The 17946-nt window shown below is 37.5% G+C and overlaps 1 long non-coding RNA gene across 1 annotated transcript in view; it reads left to right on the plus strand.

The window, feature by feature from the left end:
* Positions 1–17946, plus strand: part of LOC134151342 (uncharacterized) — a 194102-nt gene that overhangs the window by 20779 nt on the left and 155377 nt on the right. The gene's annotated exons all lie outside the window — the stretch shown is intronic.

Below are 17946 nucleotides of genomic sequence, written 5' to 3' on the forward strand. Positions count from 1 at the left end.
CCTAACAAATATCTTATTAGTGTACTTTCTCAAGGTTTTCAATGAGTAGAACATCTGGTGCTTTCTGTTGTGAATTCAACACTTGCTCATCAGAATCTGATGATTTTTTTCTAGCTATTTTCAAAACATATATTAGATAATTTGTTTGCAACCTTTGTCTTTATTTGATCCCAAATGCTGCTGTTACAGTACCACTATCTTCCTGCAACCTGCTGTCTTGATTTCTCATACATTTTTTCTGTGCTCTGCACAGACTTCTTATCTGATTGCCCATTTTTCATCTCTTTCTCTACAGACAAGTTCTGTTTGCACCTGTTACAGACTTCAGTCTAGTTCTGCAAGGCTGTCTGTTGTGTGGACTCCCACTTACCTCTGTAAATAAAAAATAAAAAAGTAAGAAAGTATTTCTATTATCTGTTATGACTGGCAGAACTTCATCGTTTTACACCAGTGAGCTTCTAGCACATGGTGTACGTACTTACTGAAACACAGTTTTTTTGTTTTTCCCATATGCTATAACTTTTCTTGCATAGTATCAGAACCACCAAAGAGTTTGGATTTGAACTGTAACAGTGATAACTGTCAGCTCTTCTTTGGAGGTGCCTAGTGTGCAGGATGTTTTAGAAAAATGTTAGTGCAGTAACTTTGAAGAAACTACAGTAATATCAAATACGTATATCTTTGAAAAGATTTATGACTGTACTACATAAGATTCCTCCAAAAAATATCAATAACTGCGAATTTCTTAGTAATTCTCATGTTACTTGTACTTTTTTGCCATGTTGAATAAACATTATCAACCCAATTGTGCATTGCTTTTGTTATTGACCCTTGGAATTTAGAAGGTAGTCTTGCTTCTTTTTTTTTATTTTACCACAAATTATATGTCTTATTGAAGCTTTGGTGTTGCATCTGTGCAACTGAATCCAGAATATATACATATACTCTTTAAACTATTGAATAATCAATTCCATAAGACAAACTTCATGTAAGGAACAGCTTCTTCGCTATGTAGTCCCTGTACTGTTTAACACTGGAAAAAAAAATGAGACCCTTTAGATGATGGAGATTTAGCAAAAGGGCTATGAGGATATAGCCCCTTATTAGTGCCATTCAGTGCAGGGCATGCCCTGCACATTGTATAGCATTTATAACTTTGATCATGAGTATACCCAGCTGCTGTAAACAAACACTGTTTTCTTTAGAGATGCAGGAGAATCCTTGGTTATTCAAAAGATCTGCTGAACAAGACAAGAGAGGTGATACCAGGCTACATCAGAAGTCCATCTAGCCCAATAACCTGTTTCCAGCAACAGCCCCGCAGCAGCAAGACATTGGAGAAGAGCATAAGAACAGGGCAGGCACCTGCAATATTCCCCAAGCACCGTATGCCCGCCTTCAGGAACTCATACCTGAGAGACTTCCTGAACCAGTGGGTTGTTTCAGTACTTAGTTTTTGATATGTTTTTCTTCTGTGAATTTATCTAGTCATTTCTTGAATCTGTAAAAGCTTTCAGCATTCTGTGCCAAGGAGTGTCATATCTTAAGTATATATTATGTGAAGAACCACTTACCTTTTTATCTTTTTTGAACTTTCCACCTGCAAATTTCATATGCCCTCTAGTTCTTATATGGAAGAGACAATGAAAAGAAATCATAATTTCCTTGTGACCATCATGATTTTTTAGACTTGTGCTATATACGCTCTCTCAGCTGTCTTTTTTCCAGACAAAATCTGTGGGCCTTATCCAGTACCCACTGCTATATACGGGAAGTATCCTAGTTTTTGAACAGAGGTGGAGAGTATCTGACTGCAGCCAGAATTGTAAGGTTTGTGAAATGTCCATGTATTCTGACTTCAACCTGAAGTTTGTGTTTGTATACAGCAATGTGTATAGAAGCCTGACTTCAAGCAGGGTAGTCGTTGACAAGACAAAGACTGAGTCAGTTAATTCATCCATATTTAGTTTTGTGTGTTACTGGAAAGGCTTATAGAGGAAAAAAAATCAGTGGAGTACAGTCATTCCTGACCATGGGGCTAGTCAGGAGGAATAGTACACTGAGATGCTTATTATAAAAATAAGCATACACAAAAATACACACATGCAAGTGTTTAGTGTAAGAAAAGCCCTGGCAAGAATCTTAAAAATGTGTTTATGGAACCGTTATAGTAATGAAAATGTCACTGAAAATGTAGTTAAGCCAGTGAGTATTTATGAGAGAGAAAACCACACACGCTTCTATCCGTTTCAGGCTTCTGCAGAGTTTTTATCACAACTGTAGTGCACTTAGACCTAGACAGGGAGTTGAGTCCCTATCTAGGTCTAAGTGCAGAGCTGGCTGTTGAGTCTGAACCACATTGAGCATGTAAGGAAATGGTCTTTAGAGGCAAAATCAGATTATTGGTAAAAGTATGATTGTAGCACAGTTACAAGATAAATGGTGCTTTACACTTCTTTGAATGTACCATAGCTTCTCACTGAGCCTCACTCTGGGCAGAACCGTGCAACCCAGTTGCTCTGGGACTGAAGGTCACAGGGCAGCTTTTCCCTGCCCTTGTTTTCCTGCTGTATTGGCTCATTCAGTTTGGCACTTGTGAGCTCCTTCATTCTTGGAGGACGGAAGGTCTATAACTAGGGATTTGGAAGGGGATTTGGAAATGGTCTTTGTTTATCCATTTGACCCATGTATAGAAAAAACAATAGAAACAGTAAGAAGCTCATATGCTTGGCTCTATCTTGTATCTTCAGCTTTCCTTACCTGCACTGTAAGTCACAGTCACTGCAGAGATTATGATATGGGACATGCTCTTCCTGTCAGTTTAAATTTCTGGCAGGCTGATTCCCTTCATCTATGCTGAACCACGTTTTCCTAGCCCCAGTACAACAAATTATTGTAAATGGCTCGAGGAGAAAGATCATATTTTTCTTGGGGCCCAGTGCCAGAATTGCCACTGACAGCACAGTCCTGAGCTGATCCTTTTTGCAGAAGGACTTGATAGTCACTCTGTCTCTTCTAATCAAAGGATGAAATACTGTGGACTTTCTATTTTATCAGTCCAAAATAGCTTACAGCAGGAGATTTTGCGGTCACAGTGTTTATAAAACACAGGAGATGACTGAGCGGCACTTAAATTTTTAAGATGATTCTTGAAAGCTGGTGTATTTTGCACAGTCAAGGTAAATTTGCATTAGCTATATGCAGCTATATAGTTGAAACTGCTAGTGACAAAGATGTGATATAAGGCTTATATGTTCAGTCTAAAGAGTCATAAATACTTTCAGGGACGTGTGATTTTCCTCTTCAAGTGCATTGATCAGATTGTGAAACTTCCTTCTCTTGAAACTTAGAATTGCAGTATAGTAATGGATGTGGAAGACATCTGTTCCTCTGGGCAGTTTCTATCTTGATAGCTGGACATTGACTCAGACTGTTCCTCTGCGCAGTAAACCCTCTCTGAGTGAAAACATCTGTGATGGTGATACCAACTTATATGTACAGGAGCAACATGCTAGATCCAAAGCTCTCCATGATGGATAAATTGTAGTCTGGATTGTGTAGTGATTATGTCCAAAAGTTGTGCTTCATCTCATGAGAGAAAATCCTGTGCATTCTAGGATAATAAAAAGGGTCCCTGCTAGAGTTCCTCATCCAACTCAGATTTTGAAGAGATGCCTGTGAATAAGAAAAGGAGGAGGGAAAGCAATTTTTTTTCTGAAGTGACAAGTGACAACACCTCCTTTTTCTTTAGTCCAGTTTCCCAGGGATGTCTTGTCCAAGTGGCCTCACTCTTTCCCAAAATATTTTCCTCTGGCTGGAGACCAAACTCAAAAACTTCAGGCAAAAATGTTTCTTCAAAAAAGGACTGAAAGGGTGTCTTTTGAGAGAGGAAAAAGATTTCCAGGCTTATCATGATAAAAACTGAAGCGTATGCAATGATGTTTATTTAGCACTTAGAACTAATAATTATGAATAACAAATCAAATAGTGCGTTTTGTATTGCTGCTGTAGATTTTCGTTTTTTTTGGTTGTACATGTCCATAAATTATGTGGGGAATACCAGATACAAGAAATTCAATGATGTGGCAGATTTCTCCCCATCCACATCCCAGCAGGGCTCCTTCCCAACTGCCGAGGTGGAAGGAAGTGTCATTCTTAGGGGCTCACTGGCCTCATTGCTGCTACTTGCATGGGAGCTGCATTGGGTCGTGTAACCAATTCATCATAGTGTTTTGATCACTCATTTTGGCTTTCTATTAAAAAAGCTGATTTTAGAGTCCTAGTGGGCATAGACCACAGCAATTGCTTATTTTAGAAGCTTCTGCGATAGCTGTTGGCTCAGATGGACATGCACCAGGGAAAAAGAAGAGATTTGCCCAGGCTCAGGGTAAACTTTCCCCCCTGGCTGCCTGTAACTCCTTTTTTTCCCTTCTTTTTTTTTTTTTTTTTTTTTTAATAATGCCTAGATTCCTTAAGCAGGATTAAGCCCTCTTTGTTCTTGGTGCTGTACAAAAAAATGTAGTATGAAACAATCCATCCCTTGGGAAGTTTAAAATTTTGACAGATTTAGTAATTTAAATTTCTAAGAGCGTAGCAATTGCACTCTTCTTGAGAGATCTGCTGCAGAATGAAATAAAGAACCCACCTCCCAGCCACTGTTTGCTTGCAGTTGGGAAAGAATGAGGGGAAGGATCTAGTTAAACAAGTGAAGAAAATGAACTTTTTGCTATCTGCTGATGGAAATGAAAAAAAGCCAACATTTAGAGATTTCTTTTAATAAAATACTGGCTAGTGATGGAATTGCATATCACTGAACTGTGTGTAGTCCCTGCGTATCAGCAGTAGTAACCTTAAAAATAGGAACAGAACTATCCTTTGGGTCCGTTGCTGAACTTCATGTGAAAGCTTTATTTTTGAAAGATCCAGGGGTGAGCAGTGGAGCAGCATGTATATCTTTGCCTGGATTCTCTTTGCCTTTTAGGGATAGATTTCCTATGACCTAGAGTTTTGCAGGAATGGTGTCTCTGGCCCTTTCCCACTGCTGGAGAGAAAGATAGACAAGCCCTGCTCTCTGTCAGAGCAAGATACTTAGAGAAACTGTGCAAGTTAACGTTCATTCAGCAGCAACATTACAGTGTCAGACTGTTACACATATGTAGTATAAAACATGAAAATGAAATATGTGGCCGTAATACTTAGACTAGTTTTCTCACATATGTAAACAATCGATAGAATTGATTAATGAAAATGATAGTGCAAGTGGGGGCTTAGATCTGCTGTATACAAAGGAGATTCTATTATCTAAGGAGGAGGTATATATGCATTATGGCTTACAGTAATTTATTCCATGTTTAAGTAAGTGTCTTATTAAAATGTATAACATCTGCATGTCTGTCTGAGCTCCTGCCAACAGAATTTATTAAGAATTGCTCATTTTCTGATAGACACATGCTACTTGCCACTTAAATTTCCCACAGATGTTATCTTTAGATTCAGCACTGTCCTAATTTGGGCATAAATATCTTTTCCCTTTTTAACAAAGAGACTGAAATGTTAAGCAAGCCAGACATGTTTTTTTCCTGCTCTGCCTAGGCAGTCATACAATGTGGCTAAGTTGCAAGGGACATCAAAACCACACAAAACAGGAATGACAAGTGATGCTAGTGGAATTAATTAATTTCTAAGGTGATGTTTTCTTTTTTTTTTCTTTTTTTAAGAGGTAATGAAGTAGATCAAGGTATGTCACTTAACTTGAAAACGGATTGCAAACTAAAGTAGGCATGGTGATATCTGATGCCTTCTGTGGGGAATTTTCACCAGACATAAGGTGTCACGATGGCATGCTACAGAGGAGACCACCATCAGCTGAAAGCAGCAGTTGGACCTTGGGGGCTTTCTACCAGCAGAGAGGCAGAAAGGTTGTCCTTGTTGCACTGGAGGAAATGCTGTCTGCACTCATCCCCGCACTGTATGACAGCCTCTCCAGAAAGGGAAGATGTCTGCAGCTTGTACAGTCTTTTCCATCTCAAATGTTAAGCAAATGGGCAAATGTTAGTGAGGGTTGTCATACAGGTATTTGTTCTCTTAGAATTGGAAGGAGACACATTTAAATGACTTCAGGATATATTTTTAACATGCTATTAAAAAGCTTCCAAATTGGGAGTCAGTTGTTCCAAATACATATTCCAAAATCTTTTTTCTTTTTTTCTTTAAAAATATCCTGGGGCTTTTGTTTGTTAATTTGGTCTCTTGAGCACCTACATTTTTTTTCCTGAGTTTTCTAATTATTCTCTAACATAGCAGAAAAATCATTCTAGGTGGAATTCCCCAAAAATGCCTTTGTGACTTAGCCTAAATCCTGCTGAAACTCAGTGGTTTTTGTGCTCCAAAGGCAGTTAAGTTCTTTTAAAAATCCTATCAAGTGAAGGCAAATTAGTATCTCATTTTCACTGTGTAATATTTATAGAGCTTGCACATAAGGTGTTCAGTGCAATGGGAGGACAAAATGTTTTAAGATATCTAGCTTTTTAAGTACAGATCATTTCAGTTTCAGCAGACGTAGCTGATACTATTTTTCATTTTAGTGTTTGTTGAAGGAGTAAAGCTGAAGATAAAGCAGTGATGTATACTCAGCTAAATGCTGGTTGCCATGGAGAAAAACAGCAGCTAATTAAAACAAAAAAATAATACGCATGGATCTTTTATGTTAGTCAAAACAGCTTTGTCCAAAAAAGTAAAAGGCATGTGATGATGAGTATAACTACGTGTCATTTTTGCTGAGATGATTACAGTTAGAAAATAACTGTGCTATGCAATTAACTGTTTAATTCCACTGACAGAAATTGCTGCAGGATATTGTATGGATGCAGCAATTTTTACAAAGGCACATATGACAGGCATATAGAAACGTAACTTATGCTGTCTTTCAAAATTTCTTCTTAGTATGTGCAACCCCCATATGCACTATCCCCTGCAACAGAGACTAAAATCTGCCTAAGGCATCCAGCTTTTCTGATAGCTTTGCACTTCTCTGGCTGGTGCTACAGATGAAGTGCCTATTCAAACTCTGTGTGCGATGCAAGAGAGTAAATATTTGCCGCACTAAATAGAAGCCTTGAGAGGCAAGTGATTTGCCAAGCAATAGAGTGGGATTGTTTCATCTCAGCACTCTTCAATGGCTTTGGGATATAAATATTGAAGCTTAGAAACCCTTCTCCTACAGAAAGAGCGCGTGAAATTGAAACAGAACTGGACAAATATCTTGGTCAGAACTTTGCTCATAGAACTGTGAAAGAAAACATTTCATGACTGTGTGCTAGCATTGATAAAGATTTCTAGTCCAAAAAAAGCTTTCAGGAAAAGCAACAGAAAATTTTTAGTTTCTTGTATCAAAAAATTTGTACATGAAAAGTTTTGAAACAAAACATTTCCGATAGGGGAAAACCTAAATATTTGGAAGTATGTTTTCAAAAACATAGTTATTCCAAAACCATTTGTTAGACCCAAAACAAAAATACAATAAAAGAAAATAAATACCTCATCCCTTTTTGCTTTGCCAAAAACTGAAGAACACATTGTTTTAACTTGACATACTCTAACTTTGGTAATTGTGAGCAAAGTGAAAATCAGGTATTTGTACAACCTTGATCAGAAGTTCTTAGATCAAATTGAGAGCTCAGTGATTTAATGATCTCTCTTTCAGGTTGCTGCCTCTGTAATACAGAATGTTTCTATTACTGGAATGATGCTGCAGCTGCTCACTGTAGTCTACCTGTTTATCTGTCTTTATGAAGTTGAAACTAATATGGTGGTTATGGGAAAGAAAATAAGACTTTGATTTTTTTTCTTTTTTTTAATATGAAGTAGGCAGCTATTGAAAGATTCCCACAGACCAATGTACCATTTAAATTTTACCCAAGTCTTATTTTAACAGCTTAAGTAGAATGTGGGTCTTTCCAATTGTTTTGCATAGAACTGGGCTTTATCCTACATGAATATATTTTATGCTTGCAGTTCTTAGCTGTTCCTGGTAACTGACATTAACAAAATTATCCAACCAACAAATATTTTGAATTTAAATATGAAAGGAAAGAAAGTCTGGCTTTCTCCTACTGAAGCATAGTTTCTCTGGCTTTTCTCATGACAATATTTGATTGCATCCTTCATTATTTCTGACAGTATTTCATTTCCTTTTTGCTTACCCTGTGCCTACAAAAATAAAAGGAGCAAAGTGACTATGAAATAAAGCAGGCAGGACAACTGATGTTTAAAAAAATGGGAGAGAGAAGCCAAACCAAAACCCTGCATTCAAATGCGTATGTACACCCACACAGTAAGCTTTAAGAAAGCCTAGAACCAGAGTTTAAATGTTGTGGCTCTGGTTATGCTACAGTTTGTCCATAAACCAACTTCAGATACGTGGGCTTAGAGTTACATGTGAAGTTCTAATAGGGCAAAGGATTGGTTGAAAATCCTTTTGAAGAGATTATGAGAAAAGACTTACCTTGTAAATTCAGCCAAGATTTAAGTCATTAATTCAAATACGAAGCATTTGGCAACAAGAGATCATTTTCATCGAAAAGGAAGACTAGGTTCATTATTTTTGGTTTGAGAATAATTTAATTCTCTGTTTAATGCTGCTCATTCTACTAGCAAACAAAAATATATAAACAGAATGAAAATGGTTTACTAAAGATTTTTTTCCTGTAATCAAATAACATAACACCCTAAAGGGAAGAACATAATTTTATAGCCATTTGAATGTTCCTTAGATCTGAAGTATTAATGTGCAAAGTCCATATACATGTACCCCATTTAAAACACGCATGTTTATTTCTAAGCAGGAACTGGCACAATTGGCCCAAGTGACTATAAAACTAAGTGATTATTTATTTGTTTATATGTTTGTTTATTTATCACAGTGCAACATAGTTTCCACTCGATAGCTACACTAAACTGATTCTACCTTAATGTATGGTTGCATGCCCAAAAGGATATACCCACTCAGAAACTTAAATTGAATATATATGCAAAATCTCAATTGTTTTCATCACAGTTTATTCAAATATTTGAGTGTCAAGCCCTCCCTTTTCCCATGCATGCCACTCATCATCCTGTCAAGCTAGAAAGTAGTTTGTTCCTCTTTCTTCTCTTCCTTCCCATAGTGCAATTGCTGTGGACTCTTGATGCTCCTCAGATGTTGTCATGCATGGGTCTCATACCCTTGGCTAGTTCCTTTGAAGAGAGAACATTCGAAGAGAGAGCTGTTTCTTTGCTGGGCTCTGGTGCTCTTGCTCTTTGATCCCATGGAAATGCAGGAGTATTCTGTGGCTTCCCAGAGAGATTTAATTTCATTTGAGTGGAATCAGAAGATTTGATTACAGTAAGGATCATGTCTATGGAAAAGCAACCAGGCCGTAGCAGACATTTTTAAAGGCAGGAGAACCTTTGGAACAATAACATCAGCTCTGATAGGGTGAGCATAGAAGTGAAGGACAGAACAACGGAGCTAGAGAGAGTCCTGATTAACACAGCTATAGTCCAGACAGATCTGTGTCTTAAGAGAGATTTCAAAAATGCCATGTACTCGCTTAACTCTTATCCTGCTGAAATCAGATTTCAAGGGGGAGGTGGCTTAGGCTACTACTAGGCTACTACTGATAGCTTTTAGACCATCCTACCTTTCAGTTCAGTTCTGATCAGGCCCTTCAGTGTACCTAGAAATTATGTTGAGGGGCATCTTGCTGCTAATGTTGATAAATCTGTGAAATAACGTGTGCTTCCTGTGCATGGTATCTGCCAAGTACATGAATGTCTGCAATCAAATACAGATGAGCAAATTAAAATTGACCGAAATGTTTTTCACTGACGACATAACTCACTCTTCTTGAGTTCCCTGGTAAGCTGTAGCTGAAGCTGTTCTACTTTTGCTGTTCAATGTTTGCAGGTTGGGGCTAGAACGACCTCACTTTAAGTCAAAGCCATGCTGTGACACACTGACTCCTGGAGCAAAGGCACTTTGGTGCCCCTTCCCCACTTTTGCCAGTTCAGCCTCGCTCCAGAGAAACTCTTTAGAAGAAGTATAGAATACACTGAAGTGATATTGAGAATTTCCCATTCCTTCTGTAATTGCATTAAAATAGATTTCTTTGTATTAATTTCTTAATTGTGTGATATTTGTCAGTAGCCATATGTCTGCATATCCTTCCTTTTCCTTTTTGGCAAATAAAATAAAATTTGACATCTTACACTACTGGTAATTGCAGTGAAAGTGTATTATAGGATCAGAAACATCCCACTCCTCTTTGTTCAAAGCACGTCTGTTTTGTCTTGACAAATTTAATTTACCTCCGCATTTCTCGAAGATAGAGAGCACTCTTTAGATAGATGCAGTTTTTAAATTCTAGAATTTGTATTGTGAGTGAAAGAAAATGATTCTTTGCAGTCTCAAATCCTGTCTTCTGTGCTTGCTTCTTCCTACAGAAAGTACCTTTTTATGACTTACTGCTTCCAGTCTAATGAATACAAACTTATTCTTTGATATTGCAAGGTTTCCAAAATACCAAAGCAATGTGACAGAAACATTATCTGTGTGTTTTGCCAAACAGATTGGCTTCAGCTACCCACATAAATTTTCTGGATCTTTTGATCAGATCCTCCACCCTGTTGCAAGTATGGAATTCATGCCAAATATAGCATCCAGGAATGAGATAAATCTAAATTCTTTCATGTGAGCTACAGTGGATTCCTGTGTTATTGTTTCTGATAAATCTTTTGTGTATATTGTTATAAAAGCTGGTCAAATAACTTACTCCTCAAATAATTTGAAAATACCATTTTTCTTATTCAATCAGCTTAACATATATTCTCAGAAAACTCACTTATCAATACTGATTGCAAATGTTACCATTTTTCATTTCATAATTATTTGCAAATACATATTGCCAACTTTTGTTATTATCCAATTTTTTAATAGTTGGGAAAATGATATAGTAGGACATTTTTTGGAAAATGAAGTTTGGACACTGAAAAACAGAAAGCAGACAGAGTTCACCCAATTGAAGTCGGTGGAACTCTTGCCGAAATTTTCATTTGGTATGTCTGACAGAAATGCACTTAAATGCATCATGCTGTTTCAATCAAGGTATTTCCAAAATTATTGTCAGGAAAATATTGTTGCTGGTGGTTTTCATCAGTAATACTGTGTATAACTAGATTACCTGTCACTTAAGAAAACTTAATGCAAACTGAAACAGGTACAAAAAAAGTATTCAGATTGTCTAGGACTGGAGAGATCCTGTGTGGGAGACTAGAAGAGTTTAGCCAGCATAGTCCAGCAAAACAGAGTGGAATATGATTGCAGTCTATAAATACATTGGAAAAAAGTAGTGCTATTTAAGCTAAAGGACAATCCTGACACAAAAACATATGGGTATAGTCTAACCATGAGTATTGTTATTCTAGATATTAGAAGATTTCTAGTTTTAAACTAAATGAAAGTTCAGTACCAGGACAAACAAACAAACAAACAAAATCCCCAAACACCCCAACCCCCAAACCAAAAAATTCTGATTGATTTTAAACAGAGCCTGAGCGGCATATGAAAAAGTTTATATGGCATGGTTGCCTGCAGTAACAAGGGGCTGAACTCAGTGACCCAAGAGTCCCTTCCAATCTGCTGTTCTTAATTAGATATGAGTATCATGGGAGCTCGTATAGCCTCAAGCCTGTTCCTGCAAGAGGATCCTTTTATTTATGTAATTTCACACTGAAATCCCTGCAAATCTGCAGATCCCCCCCTGACACGTAGGTGATATGGATTCCTGGATCAAATTCCAGGGAGAGGTCATGGTCCCAGAAGAAAATTCTGTATCTGGCTTCTGATTCCTTCTTAGTTTTGCATACACCTTCTGTTTCATTACAGAAACTGTCTTGTCCTCATTGTTTCATTTTCCTTATCACAATAACTTCTCTTCTCCAAGATGAATTTAAATGGTAACGGAGGATGCACAAGCAAAATCCATACGACTGGAAATACTTTTACATGCAGATTACCTTTTGCCAAGGCCAGAATATACCCTTATCACTGAAATCAGTGTAAATGGGGCATTCAGTGGCTTTCTTATCCCTTGAACAAACTTTACCTTTCCTCACTACAAATCAGGTCCTGTCCTGTGAAACTTTGTTTAAATACATAGTTTTCAGGATCAGTGGATAAGTGTACAGGTAGCCTAAGTCTTCAGTCTCTCTAGAAAAAAAAATCAGTGGAACTCTCTGGAAATGAATTTCCTTATCTGGTGGTATCATGGGCAATCACACAGATTTTTCTTGCCCTTTATGGTGTTCCAAAATACACACGTTTCTGAGGCTGGACCCTTATCTTACTAGTCATGATCAATTCAAAGTATTCACTAAAGTCTTCTCTTTGCATAAGATTTCTGCCATTCTGCCTCTGTTAGCTCACCTAGAAATTAGTATCATGGTGATCAAAGCCTCAGTGGAACGTGCTGAGGACTGAATGGTTTTGCAAGGGATGTCTGGAGTCTCTGATGTAAAGTTCTACTTGCGAATTATTACAATAAAGGTCTTTCCTAGAAATTAAAGATTGTGTTGGAAGTTCTAACTATCTGTGATGACAGATGGCAAAGGAATTATTCCTATTAATTTGAGGTGGCTGGTAACAAAGTCTGACAACTTGAGTTACTGCTTTCAGTTGTTTGGTGATTCTCAAAAGGGCTATTTTCCCAAGGAAGTTTACCAATGACAATAGCCACGGCAGTTCATACTGTTTACGAGCTTGTTTTATGAAAGTCACAAACTCCAAAGCTTCTGAAGGAATTCCATGACCAGAAGTCATTACGGGGTTGACTGCTAGGTGTGCTTTGCCAAGAGGGAAGTACAGTACCAAGGCCTGGAAGGAATAAAAGCCAGCGTCAAGTGCTGAATAAAGATGATTGATTGACATTTTCTTCTCTCTCTGCCCTGGAAGGATTGGGTTCTGGGTAGTTTCTGTGGCAGTATTTTATCTTTGACTTTGTACTGAAAATAGTGTAGTATTTCTTTACATTCTGAATACTGTCATAAGTAGTCTTAGAAATTTATTTTATTTTTTAAATAAGTTCTTGAAGTAAACCTTTAACTTTGACATGCTTTGTGCCATCCTTAAAAGGTAGTTAAATTCAGTCTTGGTTATTAAACCAATGAAAAGTCCACTATACTACTGTTTCCTTTGCACTGCAGAAAGTGACTTAGTATCTTGTCTGTCGGGGGTTTAAAATGCACTGATCTGTGACAACCGTAGACCAAGAACATACTTGCATGAAAAAAGTTACTGCTCTTATGAAGCGCAGGCCAAGCGGTTTCCTTGGTGACAGTTTTGCAAACCTTTGCAGACTAATGAATAGAAAGGAAAGCAAAAAATTTCATCTAAAGTCAACCTGGAGCTCCCGTTGCCTTCTAGCTATAAAGTAGAAATAGAAGTGTCTTTCATTATCATGTGCCACCTGACATGCTGTTCTACTTAGATCATTTCCCCAATATTGTCTATACAAATGCCAACTTGTGATGTCTCATTAAATTACAGACAGCAGCAATTGTTAAGAGGCTTGAATTTAGGCTGTTCAGTGTTTGTTAATGCAAATTGTCTTCATTTTTTAGTAATTAGAAGAAGTAAACTGATAAATACTATATCACCTTTGTTCATGCAGAGAACACAAGCAAAGGCAAGATTCTCTACCAATGGGAGGTGTCAGAACAGCCTCCTTGCTTTATGTTGTTCAGGCCCTTACTTGCCATGTAAAAAGCCTTAACCTCTGTACTGCTGCTTCTTTATCTACACAGAACTGTCCTGACATTTAGGTAGTTAAATCTTTAAAGAGGCACAAGGAAATTGAAAATACTGTATGTACATTAAATACTGTCATTTGGTCAGGAGGATATTTCAGTGGATATTTTGGAAAATTTCATTTTCTTTTGGTTTGCTTTTACAGTAGCTCTGCTATGATCTATTTGCCAATGCAAATTATTTTGAATTTCACTGAATAATTTTAAGCTTTGTATCTTTATACTCAAAGTAGCAAGTATTTTGTGCCTGTGGGGTTTCTAAATTCCAAAATTTTCTGGCTTTTTTTCTCTTCCTTTGGAGGAGGTCAGATCTATTCATTTAAGGAAATATATGCAAAGCCATCATGGAAACATAAAATGCTTAACCATTTGTCAGACATAGATGTGTTGTCTTGGAAAGCACTGGTTTTTGGCTTCAGAGTTCATTTCTACCAGAGGTCGCATAGCTTTTTATTAGAGGTAAAAGGAGACACGGAAGGATGTTCTTCTCAGACTGTATTGTTTACCCGCCTATTTATTTAATCTGTGAGTTAATCAGTTCACAAGCATATTATTAGTTCTTCAGTGTCTTTGATTGTTACTGTGTCTCTTGAGTTGAGGCTGAGTTTGTTTGCCAGTTAACATAAACTTTGAAGTAGCTACATGTGGAAGACCTTGAGTTAGGATTTGCAAAGATGAATTAGCTGTTAAGGATGATCTATAGCTATGCAGCTAAAATTTGAAGTGATCCAGCTTCCATGAATGCTTCAGACAAGCTTATACCTTTTTTTTTTGGACAATGAGCACTCACTAGCCTTTTCTTTTTTTCTCATCCAGCCAGCGGGATGGGGCATGTTCCAGTATTGTCTTTATATCTGCCTTCCTTTCTGTACTTCCAGACCATAATGTCATTCAGAAGGAAGCTGTCTGTACTGGCACCCAGCCCTGTATCTTCTGCTCAGGGAATGACTATTAAGCCTGTTTTCCTGTTCCCATGTTAGGGATTTAGGAAGCATTGGCTCAAAAGGCTTTAAAGAGCTATTTTTCCATAGCCCCTCCTGCAAGTCTCTAAGAGCAGCCTGGCAGCTTTGTCTTTACCTGATTAGGCCTTACCACTGTGAGTGTCAGGAGCTATATCACCCTGAAAATCTGCTACTAAACTCTGAAGGCCAAGAAAAGCTGTGTTTTAGATGAAATTTTGGCCTGAATTCCTATTCACATCACTGGAGGTGTGATTCACCCTCTGAGTATTAACGATCTATCAGTAAAGCCCAGAGAGCTTCTTGTGGCTCATCATTGGTGACTGCCTGTATAGTTTACAGCCCTGATAAAAACTGTGCTTCTCTGGTATTTTGGAAGTACAGCTGTCTCCCAAACATTATGTGTCCTCATAATCTGCATATAAAAAGTATGGAGGTCTTAAGAAGGTAATGACAGAATAACTATGTAACAGTGAACTGTAAAAAACAAAATTGACCTTTGGCTAGAATAAGAAGAGTTATTTGGAGAGAGAGAGTGTTTGTGTTTTAAATCTGTTTTCCCTGTTGAGCTGAGTGGTTACAACCAAATCCAAGGTGATTTTAATGATTTCATTCAACAAATTCTGTTCAGATGAAAGTAGAGCATAAAGCTGCTGACTGGAGCAGCTTTAAAATTCTGAAGCCACGAGTAGTATTTCTTACTCTTACCTGTTCCTTTTCCTTTGCATGAATGTTAATGAGATCATGGTAGAGCTAACAGACTTTGATTCTCTTTGCAATTGTCTTACAGTACCGGAAGGTGAACCCTTTATGTTTGTCCCTAAAAAAAAAATCTTAGTTTTATAAAGCTTCACCTGAATAATACAAAATAAAGGGTGGAATTTTTAGTATTTCATATTATCTGAGCAGGTAGCATAATCTTCCAAGAATATCACAAACAGCTAATTTCAAATTAAGTTGAAAAACTGACTAGGTAAAGATTGTCATCCCTATTTCATGGATGTGGAAAACTACACAAAAGAGACTGTACCATTATCTGTTCAATTCCGTACTTTTTCAGACTGATTTTCAGAACTGTTGAAGAGTAACATCTTCAACTAAAGTTAGTATAAACAATGATGAACACCTTATCAGTCTCAAAATTTCAGAATTACATTCTGTCTATCCCTACGTTTGGGTTCCAAAGCAAGATGGTTTATATTGCTTAATAATCCAAAGTGCTGAGTACTTGCCCTTTATAGGTACTGAGTAGTTGGTGTAACTGAAATATTTCAAAGTGGGACCCCAAAATCTGAGACTCTAACATGAATGAACACATTTTAGGGGGGGGAAGGACATAAAATGATTTACATCAGGATTCCCTATACTTAAGGTTAGAGAAAAGACAGTAAATCAGTAAATTGTCACTCTCCACATTGTGATTGCAATAATTCCCTTTCACTACATGTAGCCCGATAGTCTCCCTCAACAAAGATCTATTCTGCATTGGAGGCTGACAGCTTGTGTTTAAAGCGTGTCAGATATGTGGTGTTTGATCTGCTTTGTCTATGTAATGTATAACATATCAGCTATATCCTTCAAGTTAGGTATGTCAAGATAAACAATGGTGCTGACCAAAGCTAGAATTTTGTAGTCAGTCAAATAAAAACAAGCCAAAGATCCCACTTAAGAGCAGACATCCAGCTGTTTATGAATTTTGTTTTGCAGTCATTATGCCATCCTTACTCGGAGACATGGAAAGGTATAAAGTGGGTTATCAAATAGTTCCAGAGAAAGTCAGAGATGCATAGATTTTAATAGGAATGCCTGGTAGAATGATGCCTTGCTTAATATTGCTATGCATGCCTTCACAAGCATCCATAAGTGGGTTTCGGGCCATAAGCTTCTGCAGGAAAAGGTGGGAGAAAGAATATTCTTTTTGTCAAATGACTTGCTTTATACTGCACTATATTTTGCTGAGAAGCAAAATAATGAATTAAGATAGACGTAGCACCATGTTGGAAGGCTACATAAATTTCAGACTGGGACTGGCTTCTGACCAGCCTTTTAGAGCACAAGCAGGGTGAGATTGGGGCAGTCTGCACCCAGTAGAGCAAATGTGCTTGGTATGGTGTTTTTAAGTGTGTACATGTTTTTGTCATGTAAGGATGAAGGTCTTGGTCATATTCTTATATGCATCTTCCACTGCATAGATTATTTTGACCGCTTTGTAGAATAAATCAGGGTTGAATTCATATATACAGTCCTTGATTATTTTCCAAATGTTTTCAGATAAATCTCTTCTATTTCACAACCTGTTTATGATGATCTCCTATGAAGCCATTTGGATCTAATAAAGACTTCTACCCACTGTCTGTAGAAGTAACATGTCTTTTCAGTATTACAGAACAGCAGTAAGATTTACTAGCAGCACTGCTGCTGTTTTTACAAATGGGCTATCCATTATACCATCATACTGGCCTGCTGTTCCTGAGTGTAAGAGTACTTTCCTTCAAATCAAAGAAAAAGTGCAGGAGTTTGATCAAATGGATCTGTGCAAAGAAATTCGCATGTTACGTATTATTGGTGCTTTACTCCAGCTGTTTTTTAACTGTACAAATGTCATTTTCTTGCATGTGTGAGTTAGTTGCTATTGTCATTTAAAATTCGTTTATAGATAGAAATCTGCAGACAGTTGTACTGACCTTGCCTAAAGCATCACCACTGCAGTGTCATTTCATAGGGTCTCAAGTTTTCCCAAATGTCTGTTGTTCGTGGCTGGGAGGAGAAGGAAAACTGCTTTCCCCCCCCCCCCCCCCCCACTTAGCTAGGAATCCTTTTGGTAAGGTTCAGCACAAGCAACTAAACCACTTTTAAAGAATAACAGAAAATACATTTTCCATTATTAAAGAGAAAAAGCGTGCAGTATTTTTGAACAGCTGTACTGCTGAGCTGGGTGTGGGCAGAATATTGAACTCTAGTGGGAAAGTTGCCAGAAAGGGCTTTTTGCGTTTGAATATGCTTAGAAAAAAATAGTGGTTTTTTTTGTTTGTTTGTTTGATTGGGGTTTTCTTGCAAGGAATGGGGGCAAGGGGAGGATAGACTGAAGAATATCCTTAATAGGTTGTTTTCCCCAGAAGTGAAATACTGTCAGTTTGGCATGATT

This window comes from Rhea pennata, chromosome 1 (assembly GCF_028389875.1).
Source record: "Rhea pennata isolate bPtePen1 chromosome 1, bPtePen1.pri, whole genome shotgun sequence".
NCBI lineage: Eukaryota > Metazoa > Chordata > Aves > Rheiformes > Rheidae > Rhea > Rhea pennata.